General features: G+C 49.8%; 1 non-coding gene across 1 annotated transcript; it reads left to right on the forward strand.

Moving 5' to 3' along the window:
• Window positions 1–361: 361 nt before the first annotated feature.
• Trnam-cau (transfer RNA methionine (anticodon CAU)) lies at window positions 362–435 on the forward strand. The gene has a single exon. It is a non-coding gene; the product is annotated as a tRNA-Met (tRNA).
• Window positions 436–13,001: the final 12,566 nt, after the last annotated feature.

Consider the following 13,001-nt stretch of genomic DNA (forward strand, 5'->3'; position numbering starts at 1 on the left):
CCTTTGATGCCAGCGTGGCCCGGAATCCAGGACACCTCGAGCCGATTATTTACGGCAATTTCCTCCATCAACTCGACGCATTCACTCACCAGCTTAGAACAACACTCATACCTGAGTATTGCCCTCAGCGCGCGCTTGCTATCTGAGTAGATGAAGATCTTTTTGCCCTTGTCCCCTCTCTCCAGGATCATCCTGGCGCAGGCTCTTAGGGCGGCTAGCTCAGTCTGGAGCACGGTTGCGTGTGAGTCCAGCCCAATACAACGCTATATAAACTTCCCGTCTTGTTGATAAAAATGATTGCCGAATGAAGGACGGCGGTGCTCCATATAGGCAAGAAAAGTGAATCGAAGAAATGGCTAGGAGCCGGATAGCTCAGTTGGGAGAGCACCCGATGCATAATCGGAAGGTCCCGGGTTCGAATCCCGGTCTGGACTATCCATTTTTTCAGTAATTTTTCTTGCAAAAATTATATGGAGAATTATCCTGTTCCCCTTCCTACCTCATCCAAAATCCTATCCAACGATTTCCTTTGACGTCACAAGAAATGTGGAACGCTATATAAACTTCCCGTCTTGTTGATAAAATCAGAGAGGTGGATCTGGTCAGAGGGGCCCGCAATAGCGCGGCCCCTCTGACCAGACCCCCGCACCTGCCCGTCCGCTCACCCGTGATCCGTCCGTATACCAGACTAGTCCACGGGGCGGCACCCAGTCCGCATCCTTTCCTGACGGGCTTTCCCCCCATCCAAGATTGACCGAGAACTTTCTGCGAAAGTGCCATCGGGGTCTGCAGGCGTCAGCACCGTGCGACAGTAGCCCTTCCAGCTCTCCGTCCGCGCGGAGGACACTAGCATGCCCATTCCTAGCTCCTTTCCATGTTCCCTGTAGCCGCAATCTTGCGGCCGCTCTTGTCGCCTCTTCCCTTATAATTAGGTGTGGAGGTTGCATAAAGAGCAGGGCCTCCAACGCTGAGCTGGGGGTCGTTCTGAGGGCCCCTGTTATGCCCAGCATCGCAAGCCTACCTATTTTGTCCACCGCTTTCCTGTGGCAGGCCTTGTTCAAGGCTGTCCACCACACTGCGGCTGCGTATGTTAGCTGTGGGGTCATAATGGCCGTGTAGATCCATTTGACCATCCTCGGCCTCAGACCCCATGTGCTTCCAAACATTCGCCTGCATGCCCAGTATGTCGTAGTGACCTTGCTAGTCTGCATGGCGATATGCTTTTTCCAGCTGAGCTTCTTGTCGAGCCAAATACCTAGGTATTTGACCTCACTCGAGAATTCCAGCATTGTGTTATAAATGGAGGGAGCTTTAACAGCACCCCTCCTTCTACATGTGAAGTGCACCATCTCCGTTTTGCCTGGGTTTACCCTTAGGCCCTTCGATGTGCACCACTGCTGAACATAGTCCAGCGCCTTTTGCATTTTGCTGTGTAGCGTGCTCGTGTTCCTGCTAGTTACCAGCAGTGCCACATCATCTGCGTATGCGACTGTCCTTACCCCCAGTTCCTCGAGTCCAGTGAGGAGGCCGTCAACAACGAGGAGCCATAGCAGAGGAGAGATAACCCCCCCCTGCGGGCAGCCCCTCCCTGCCGCAGCCCTTACCTCACTGTCCCCAAGGGTGGAGTGGACAACTCTTGTTCGGAGCATGGCGGCTATCCATTTGATGACCGAATTCTCGATCCCAAACGCTGCCGCAGCTTCCTCCATCGTATCAAAGGCGGTATTGTCGAAGGCCCCTTCGATGTCTATAAAGACGCCAAGGGTGTCCTCCCTCCTTTCCTTCGCATTTTCTATTGTGCCCACCAAGTGGTGCAGCGCAGTCTCAGTCGATCTGCCAGCTTGGTAAGCATGTTGTGAGGGGCATATCTGATTAATCCTCAGTGCCCCCTCCTTAATGTGCCTATCGACCAGCCTTTCCAGCGTCTTCAATAAGAAGGAGCTCAGGCTGATCGGTCTGTAGGCTTTCGCGTTGTCGTAGCTGCATTTACCCGGTTTGGGGATAAAGACAACCCTGACTTCCCGCCACCTGCCTGGCACATAGCCCAATGCTAGGCAGGCCCTGAATGCCGGTATCAGTCTGCGCAGGAGCAATGGCCCCCCTCTTCGCAAGAGGGCCGGATGTATCCCATCCGGACCTGGACTCTTGTACATTTCGAAGGAGTCCACCGCCCATTGCAGCCTGTCCAGCGTTACTATCCGTGCGGCTAGCTCCCAGTCGGGATCGCCGCTTCCTGTTCGCTTCTAGTCCACTTCCGAGCACTCTCCTGGAAGCTCTATAATAGAGTCCGGGAAATGCGCGCGAACCAGATGCTCAAGGACCTCTCGCGGTTCTGTGATGGTCTCTCCGCTTTCCAGCGTGATTCCACCCAGCCGTTGTGAAGGGCCCCCCGAGAAAACCCTGCGAAGCCTGGAGATGCCTGAAAGCGCCTCCAGTTCCTCACAGTATGTCCTCCAGGTGACCTCCTTTGATCGTTTTATGAGCCTCTTGTACTCTCTCTGCACATTTCTGTACAGAGTCCAGTCTTCGGCTCTCTGCGATTTGTGCGCTCGGTTTCCGAGCCTCCTGGACTGGCTTCTCAGCCTATCCAACTCACGGCTCCACCAAGGCACTTTATTTCCCTTCCTGCATCGTCTAGCCGGGCATGCCGTCTCGAAGGACTCAGTTAGGGCAACGTGGATTCTCTCCACCTCGTCCTCTAACCGGTCCTCCCTGCAGGGCCTAACGCGTCCAACCCCGAGCCTTTCCTCCAGGTTCCTCTCGAAGGAGTCCCAGTCGGTGGCCCTTGGGTTTCTGCGCAGGCGGTCCTGCTGCGGTTGGGCACAGCCCTCTATGCTAAATCTGATGCGTCGATGGTCAGAGAGTGTGTCCTCCCGGTCCACCCTCCAGTCCCTGCATCACCTCGCCAGCCGGCGGGTGCACATGGTTACGTCAATGATACATTGAGTGCGAGGAGTGACAAACGTGGGCCTCGAGCCCCTGTTTAGGATCTCTAGGTCCACGTCTGCCATAAATTCCAGGAGAGCAGTGCCCCTGTCATTACATCTTTCGCTGCCCCACACCACGTTCTGCGCGTTTGCGTCACAACCTATGATGAGTGGCAACTTTCTTGCTCTGCAGTGATTCACCAGATCACGCAGCTCTTTGGTAGGTGGTGGTGTCGGCGAGTCATGTGGGAAGTAAGCCGAGCAGAAAACTATATCCTCCGCACCGGCCTCCCCCCGAAGTCTCACGACAACCGCCACCAAGTCTCTGTGGCAGAAGTTGGCCATTCCCCTGGCTCCGCACGCTGTTTTGACAGCAATCCAGGCCCTGGGGCCCAGGTCGCCCCGAGCATAGAATAGCTCCACTTCGCCTCCAGATAGGCCTTTTACCGAGCCTCCGTGTTGCCAGGGCTCTTGTATAAGGCATATGTCTGTATGCTCTACTGCTAGGCTGCGACTCAGCAGGGCAGTCGCAGCCTTGCAGTGCTGCAAGTTAATCTGGGAGCAGTGGACTAGCAGAGAGCCTAAGCCGTCTCCCCGCATATTGCCCTCTGCTCCTTCTCCCCTTGACCCCCTGGCCATTGGTGGGCCGTTAGGCAGGGCCGCCTGGTGGTGCCCTACCCTGCCCCGAGTGGGATGAGCCCGGCAGGGCCCAGTTGAGGGTCCCTTGAGACCCTCGCCCAGTTCCCGCCGCGCCCCCTCTCACCAGAGGCGGCCTTCCTCTCCGGCCTTTACTCCGTCCGCTCAGCGGAGGCCTTGCAGGGGCAAGGGGGTCCCTCTGTAAGAGGGAGCCTTCCTCGCTCTCCTTTTCCTCACCCTCGCGGGCGCCTTCCCCGCCAGTTACTGGGGCACTCTCCGGGCCACTTGGGCCCTTCGGTGCTCTTTCCCGCCCTCCCCCATCCTCGGCGATCCCCGACCCCCCTTGGTCAGCGACCGCGTCCGGTGGGCCTGTCTGCGCCCGGGGCGCCTCTCCTCCCGCCGCTCTCCGCTGGGTCTCATAAAAACGAGCCCGGCCGAGGCAGTAGAAAGGGGCCATCCCCAGACCTTTCAGAACCTCTAGGGACTGGAGGTCCACACCCAACACAAGGTTGAGCCCCTCCTCCCCGCTCCGGCAGTCCCAGACCCTCCACTTACCTGTGGTGAGGGCCCTGTTCTGCCTTCTCAGCCTCTCGAGGGCCACAGCCGCCCCCACGGGTTTTCCCGGGAGAAAGGCCGTAACCCTGATCAGCTTTTGGAGCGCTTCCTTATCCACCAGGATAAGGGAGGCCCCCTCCCAGGGTACCAGGGTGGGCACCACGGTTTTCAGCCATACTCTCGACTGACTGTCCGTGCATGCCACCCATAGCACGCCATCGTCAAACCAGTGGCCATCAAAACTCGGGAGCTGACCGTCTAGGTCAGTCCCAAACATTGCCGCCACTAGCGCCTCCTGAACGACGTAGGCCTGCTCCCTCGTCAGGGACAGCTCAGGATGGCCAGTTGACACTATGGCCACCCTGCCGCCACCCTTCGCCGCCTCTTTGAAGGAGGTTGCCCCTAGCCCTTCCATAGCCCTTGCCTTTTTCTTGGGCATGGTCACATCGGGGGGAGTGGATCCGGAGGACCTGGGCCTCTTGGGCCCTGTCCCCTGTTCCTCCTTATCCCCTGACGCGGTCTCTGCCTGCGGAGATTGCTGATCCCGCGAGGCCTCGGCTTTCAGCCTAGCCTGGCGGGCCCGGCGCTTCTCCGCACCCGTCCTACCCTTTCTGCTCTTCCCCTGGGTAGGGTCAGCGACAGCGGGCCCACCACTGGTAGGCCCCTCTGAGGCTGGCTCCTCCTCCACTTCCATTCGTATCTGCGCTTGTTCCCCTTCCGGAGCCCTAGCGCAGATCGTCACCTCCTCTGCCCTGGAAGCCTTTGCCGTTCCCTCAGTGAGGGCACCGTCATCGGCGTTAAAATTTTTATTAGATGTTGGGTCCATATGATTCCCACGAGTGCCCAGGAAAAACGGTCCACCCCCGCAGAGCCTGGATGCGGAGGTAAGGCATGCATACAATGGGGTGCTGCCTGGTTCCCCAAGGGTATCGTTAGAGACACTGTACCCCAGTGCCATTCAGCCCTCGGCACGATTACTTCCACCTTGGCTTGGGGAGTCTGGTCCGCGGCGATGCTTTTGGTCTTCCTGACGGGTCTTTACTCCCGTAGGTCGACGTTATGGCCATCGCAGACCGATATCCGAAGTGTACCCCGGAAATCCAGATTCAGGTGCTCTTTCCAGCCTCCTGTCTCCGGTCCCAAGGTGCCACTCATACTCCGGTCCCCTCCTATCCGCCACCTGGAGACGCGCTCAGTAGGTGACTCAAACCCTCCCCTTCGTCTCGTTTATAGAGAGGTCCGGGGCTGAGAAGTAACCGATATTATTAATTTTTAATTATGATTTAAAAAGTTGATGCTATTTTTGTTGGTATGCAAAAATAGCATCACAGGATTTTTAATTAAAAAAAAATATATATTTGTATATAATTGAATGCACACAATTATAATAAATTCCCTTTTATATATAATTAATTTATTATTTAATATTTATTCATATAAAGGTTGACAATGTAATCATGGAACGGGCAATATATTCTATGTTCAGGCGGTCGAAGTGGACCTACAGCTACAAGTACGCGGGACTCTTGATGCACGTGTTCTATACTAGGTCGGGCAATGGCTTCGCTTCCCATACGAGTCCAAGTCGAAGACAGAATGACTCTCTATGTGGTACGCGCTACGGCGTTTGATATTTCGTGTGTAAAAGGATATATTATTATTACTTTTTCACTCATTTTTTTTAACAGAGCGTCAACTTACTTCACTCCAAGTAAAATTATAAAGTTGTCAAAAGGAAAAAAGTTATTTCTTATAACCATGTCGTTTAAAAATCTAACGATGAATGTTTTCACATTTACAAATGTGGATGAGAGGAAAGTGTTTGAAATTATGTGGGATTATTTTTAAGGGTGAAAGGGATTGATAGTGAAAAACTCACAAAACACTTTCAATTAGGTATATTTAATATTTTAACTATACAAGGCTTCTAAAACTACTCCTCTCGTTTGATCGATCCTCAACTCTAGAAGATCTCGCAATCAAACTATGACCCCGTTCTCTCGAAGGTCACACTCAACTCTTTAACTCTACTCGGCTCTATACTACTCGACTGTATCTTACTCGACTCTATACTCTAACTCTATCCGCTCTACTCTATGCTCTCTCTATCAACTACTTCTAGACACTAACTAACTCATCTTAAGCAATTACCCTTGGCACCCCTCATTCCTCCAACTGGGCCTCTTCCCCCACCACCGTTATGGGACCCTGTTTGCCATTTTCCGTCTATGGGAAATTCCCCAAACGTGGCGGAGTGGGCCAGCTGCCAATGGCCTAGGCGCCATTAGTGAGAGTGCGCGGGTTCTACCTTAATAAAATAATAAAACTACGTCTAAAAAATCTCCGATACTACAATTAAAATCAGCAAAACACCTCAAAATGTATTTGATGTTAATAAAACAAATACAAAATAAAATGTGTTGCACATTTAATTTAAAAAATGTGTTATATCAACACCAAATAAATTGAAAAGAGTTTCATATTTTAAAAGAAAAAAAATCGAAGCTCCCTGGTTGATCCTGCCAGTAGTGATATGCTTGTCTCAAAGATTAAGCCATGCATGTCTCAGTACATGCCGAATTAAGGTGAAACCGCGAATGGCTCATTAAATCAGTTATGGTTCCTTAGATCGTACTCACATTTACTTGGATAACTGTGGTAATTCTAGAGCTAATACATGCAAAATAGGCTTCTAACCAGAGATGGGAGGAATGCTTTTATTAGATCAAAACCAATCGGTGGTAGGTTTTACCTATCCATCGTTAACTTTGGTGACTCTGAATAACTTTGTGCTGATCGCATGGTCTCGTACCGGCGACGAATCTTTCAAATGTCTGCCTTATCAACTGTCGATGGTAGGTTCTGCGCCGACCATGGTTGTAACGGGTAACGGGGAATCAGGGTTCGATTCCGGAGAGGGAGCCTGAGAAACGGCTACCACCTCCAAGGAAGGCAGCAGGCGCGCAAATTACCCACTCCCGGCACGGGGAGGTAGTGACGAAAAATAACGATACGGGACTCATCCGAGGCCCCGTAATCGGAATGAGTACACTTTAAATCCTTTAACGAGGATCCATTGGAGGGCAAGTCTGGTGCCAGCAGCCGCGGTAATTCCAGCTCCAATAGCGTATATTAAAGTTGTTGCGGTTAAAAAGCTCGTAGTTGAATCTGTGTGCCACGCTGTTGGTTCACCGCTCGCGGTGTTTAACTGACATGATTGTGGGACGTCCTACCGGTGGATTTAGCTTTGTGAAAGCAAAGCGGTCCAACTAATATCCCATCGCGGTGCTCTTCATTGAGTGTCGAGGTGGGCCGGTACGTTTACTTTGAACAAATTAGAGTGCTTAAAGCAGGCTTATCTTCGCCTGAATACTGTGTGCATGGAATGTTCTCGCATGAGGATGCGAGGATAAATAAACACCACAGCCAAATCGATAGTAAGAATGTGGAAAACCTAAAATAGCGAAAAGAGCAAGCCGATGAATGAGACTAAACAAATGCTGGTATGCAATTGCGAGGTACAGCATAGTCGAAAGCTTCATGTAGTGATGCTTAGGAGGCAACTCTCTTTTTTTTTTTTTTTTTTTTTTTTTTTTTGTGTGCATGGAATCCCCCTCATCCTACAAGCGGCTGAGTAATAAGAGCTGAAACTCACGCGAGGGGGAGATACCTATGGGGTACTAGACCGGTACCACTAGATTGCTAATTGTAGAACACACACAAAATGTAGGGAGTGGTGCCCCTACCCGCATGTTTGCCGTGTGTGGAAACCCGTAACCTTGGTGGAGGTGCCTGGTACGCTGAAGAAAATCATCTCTGCGGAGTTGATGGACCAACACGCTGCTTCGGTCTCCTTCCTGGGCTAAACGGGCGGACGAGGGATTAGCCACCCCTCGACCAATCGGCTTCGGCGAGTTCAGAGGCTGCAGCGGCAAGACACTTTTTTCCCAGAATGCGGACCCACTTTTGCGGGGTGGAATTCTGCATGAGGAGAGGGTGCCGGGTTTAGCTTGCAGTTATCTGTGCTATATCTGACTCGTAGCTCTCACGATGTGTCCGCTGCCCAATGGGAGCCACCACATTTGTGCCAATTTTGAGGGTCCACGGAGGCTGGAGCGCGAGAAAGATGAATGTAATAAAAATGAACTGTATGAATTCTAAACAGAAAACCGCACACAAAACGATAAACACAAACAAAAAAGAAGAAACCACTGCACAAAAAAAGACGGGCGCAAGATCCAGGCTTGAGAACGCTAGGGCTCAAGTAAACAAGGACAAGGTCACACGAGCAAACATTACAACAAAGAAAATAGTTAAAATGGGAACTAAGCTGGACAGTCCTACAGCAATGGACTGCGAGGAGCAAAGGCTCAAAAGAGCGAGGAGCGACCTTAGCTCCTCCTCTAGCGATAGTACTGAGGCAAAAGCTAAGAAGACCCAGAAGAAGACCATCACTCATTTCGAGAGCGATAGCTCGAGTGAGGAGGAGCCAGAGGTGCCATGCGCTGACCTTGGCACTGATAAAGTGCCGAGGACGGCATACAAGCACCTTGGTATTATTAAAAACGCCCTGGACACCTCAAGTGACCAGGGCAAAAAGGCTGACAAAAGCCTAGACTCCTTAATGGAGATCATTGCTACCCTGACAGCGCGTTGTGCTAAGCTGCAGGGAAGCGTAGACTCCCTGAGGGAAGTCGGGGTTACAACCCAGAAGGGCGTTACATACGCCACCATTGTGCAAAAGCTGACAGCCCCACGGCTGCCAGCCAAAGCACAGCCGATGAGGAAGGAACCGGTCAAAACCGTGTTCCTGAAACCTAAGAACTCGAAAGAGTTCGAGAATATGGGACCAGCAAAAAGCCAGCTTATGAAGGTGTACAACCCGAACACCGAAAAAGTACGGATCAAGAATATCCGAACTACAAAATGGGGAATCATAATAACGACCCCCACGGAGAATGAAGCACAAAGGCTAGGTCAGAGCAAAAATCTGACAAAAACTTTCTCGGTCGAGGAACCGAGAAAGAGACCTCCAAGGATCATCATTTATGATGTTCCTAAAGATATGACTGAGGCTGAGTTGGGCAGCGCTCTACAGGAACAGAATGATGGGCTAGCAGAGAGTAAAGAGCTTTTTGAGAAGCAATTTACTCTAAAATTCAGAACGGGCAAGAATGGTGGTAAAACCACGAACTGGGTTGCGGAGGTTACTCCGCAGATGAGAAATAGAATATTGGCGAAACAGCGTCTTTATATACAGTGGAACGCTTGTAGAATCCGCGACTTCCTTCTCGTCACGCGATGCTTCAAATGCCAAGGCTTCGGCCACTTGGCGAAGCATTGCGAGAGAGATTCTTGTTGCTCGATTTGTGCAACCGTGGGACACAAGGGGCCAGAGTGCCCAAATAAACAAAACGTGCAGAAACACAAATGTGAAAACTGCCAGAAAGCAAAAAAGCCACATAATCATGTAGCCACACACAAGGACTGCCCATCCTACAAGCAGGCCTTAGAGATACTAGTGGAACGAATAGATTATGGACAATAAACACCCTAAAAATCCACAGGTGGATGTAGGCTTGAAAGTAGTGCAACTGAACTGCAGAAGAGCAAGAAAAGTCATGCCTGAAATCCGGCAAATAGCCGTGACAAAAGGGTATGACGTTCTCTTGCTCCAAGAACCATATAACAACAAAAATGGTATAGAGGGCCTCGGAATGGGTACAAGGATCGTTAAACATGGGACTACACCACCATGGGCGGTTATAGCTGTTACAAACCCAGAAATCACAGTAACAAAGCTCGGACACTTGTGTAACACACACTTTGTGATCGCTGAGCTCATACCCAACAACAAAAGCACGTATATGGCAAGTGGATATTTCCAACTCTGCCAAGACATCGATGAACATATCGATCACGTGCAAAAAGTGATGGAACAGCTGAGAGGTAAAGAACTCTTAATTGCCATTGATGCTAATGCATGCTCCACCCTATGGGGAGCAAAGAAAACAAACACCAAAGGTGAAAAACTCGAAGCATTGATCGCCCAGTGGGGATTGCAAGTCATAAATGAGGGGGACACGGCTACCGTCTCATCGGAAGTCGGAGAAGCTTACCCAGATGTGACACTGGCAACACCTGGAATGTACGAACACATCTGCGGATGGAAAGTACACGATGGGTGGACATCCAGTGATCACAGAGCAATCACGTTCACAATTACACCTACTAAAAACGGGAAAATAGTCAATACCCAAAGCAGCGAAAGCTGCAAAGGGTATGTGACGAGTAAAGCCGACTGGAATCTCTTTACAGAGCGATTAATGCATGAGTGGCATAGCAAACCCTATAACGATCTAACCAACCGAACCCAGGTCATTGAGCAGGTAAAACACCTCAGTAAAGCAGTACGAAAAGCCTGCAACACGTCCATTCCTATTCGGAATAGTCGAGCCAGGAAGGTTCCATGGTGGAATCCTGAGCTCACAAGACTCAAAAAAGTGGCATACCGGGCTAGAAGGAAACTCCAAAGAAATAAAGATCCCACAAAGAGAGCACAAAAACTCGAAGAATATAGAAGGGAGAAATGGATGTATACACAAAACATTTTCGAAGCGCGCACAAATAAGTGGAAAGAATTCGTTACCCTTAACGGGAACGAGAATCCATGGAGTTTCGTACACAAACTCCAAACAGGAAAAATCAACACCAAAGATGTGATAAATAACATAAAGTGTGACAATGAGTACACAACTGACTGGCAAGCAACAGCCAAAGCCATGATGGATAAGTTGTTTCCGGAAGACTGTGAGGATGGAGAGACGGAGGGCCAGAGGCGAGTCCGGGCGCTGAACAAGCGAACACCAGAAGGCGAAATGAGACTCTTCACCAAGGAAGAGCTAACAGCATGCATAAACAAGATGAAGTTGAAAAAAGCCCCAGGGCCAGACAACTTCAGCTTGGACATATTAAAAGCTGCAATGCCAATAATAAGCGAAGACCTGCTTAAAATATACAATGCCTGTCTCATACACTCCCTTTTTCCAGATTCATGGAAAACCGGGAGAGTCGTAACAATTAAAAAAGGCCCCGACAAAGACGAAACAGACCCGTCATCGTATCGGCCAATCTGTCTCCTACCAATCCTCGGCAAGATACTGGAATCACTTATGCTAAATAAACTAACTGGGGTAATTGAACCACAATTATCCCAAAACCAATATGGCTTCAGATGTGGTAGATCCACGGTAGACGCCATAGTCCAGTTGAGAAACATAGTAAAAAACTCAAGTCAAAAATATGTTATGGCCATCTTTCTTGACATAAAAGGTGCCTTCGATAATGTGTGGTGGCCCAGTGTTCTGAGAGCGCTGAGAGAAAAGCATTGCCCCAAAAAACTATATTTGCTCATCAACGATTACCTCTGTAACAGGAAGGTAATGATGAGGGAGTCTGCTCGTGAGGTTATCAAGCCTGTGAATAAAGGCTGCCCTCAGGGATCAGTCATCGGACCCACGCTTTGGAACCTCATCTTCGACTCAAATCTGAACATGCTTGAAAATATGAGCTACAAGACGTTAGCTTATGCTGACGATCAAGTACTGCTAATTGAAGGACACAGCAGAACAGATTTAGAGAAAAAAGGCCAAGCCGCACTAGATGCGATAGTCAGTTGGTGTGACGAGAACAAGCTCACGCTTGCTGCACATAAGTGTGAAATGTTACTTGCAAAAGGGAACTTTCACAAAAAGACGTCTCCGGACGTCAGAATTAAAGGAATCAGAGTGAAAAGAACTCTACAAGTACCTAGGAATCACCTTCGGTACAGGCTTAAGTGTACAAGAACACGTGAGAAAAATCTCCGTGCGAACCAAGGACCTATTTGAAAGGCTAGGTAGAGTGGCCCGAAGAGAATGGGGAATAGGTCTAAAAGCGACGGGAACAATATACAAAGGTCTCTTCGTGCCGATAGCTACCTATGCGGCAGCAGGATGGCACGATAGAATGCTAAAACATGTCAAGGTTAAACTTGACATGGCTCAGAGATTTGCTCTGATCAAAGTCACAGGTGCATATCGAACCGTTTCCGCGCAAGCGCTGACGGTTCTGACGGGGAATGTACCCGTCACGCTGGAATGTATCCGCAGAACAGCGCAATATAATCTGAGAAAAGGGAACAAAATAGAGATCGAGGATCTTGTACATGACCCCGAGACGCGAAATTCCGGGGAGAGGCTAGAAAAATGGAAAGCACGAGTCCTGAAAGACATCGATAGTAAAATAAACGAAATGTGGCAGAGAGAGTGGGAAACCTCTGAAAAGGGTAGAACCACTTTCAAATATCTGCCAAACGTCATCACACGGATGAAAGCTGAATGGCTTCTTCCAAATAGATTTGTCATCCAGTTCATGACTGGCCATGGCAACTTCAAGAGCAGACTTCACAAGCAGGGATCCATAGACTCAGATCTATGCCCTTGTGGTGAAGAAGAAACGGACATTCACGTTCTGATCGACTGCGACAGGTACGATCTCCTGAGAGAGAAGTACATGAAGGTGTTGGACATGCGCGTGATGGACGTACAAAAGCTTGCTCAAAATGAAAAATCATTTCGGATCTTTCAGGACTTTGCAAAAGATCTACTTACAGAGAAAATAGCCATGGAAGCTCGGGAACTCGAGCTACAAGCGTCTCCAGGGGAGGACGCGTAATGGGGGCAAACAAAACCCTCAGAAAAATCCCTTAGCATTAAACAATATATAGAGACATCGAAAATAGGGGTGAAGTAAAAATATATACACTCAGTGGTTCGGATCCCACTTAAAAATGTAGGTCCACTCGTGTTCTCGCATGAGGATGCGAGGATCAATAAACACCAC

The sequence above is a fragment of the Diachasmimorpha longicaudata genome, unplaced genomic scaffold (assembly GCF_034640455.1).
Source record: "Diachasmimorpha longicaudata isolate KC_UGA_2023 unplaced genomic scaffold, iyDiaLong2 ctg00000068.1, whole genome shotgun sequence".
Classification (NCBI taxonomy): domain Eukaryota; kingdom Metazoa; phylum Arthropoda; class Insecta; order Hymenoptera; family Braconidae; genus Diachasmimorpha; species Diachasmimorpha longicaudata.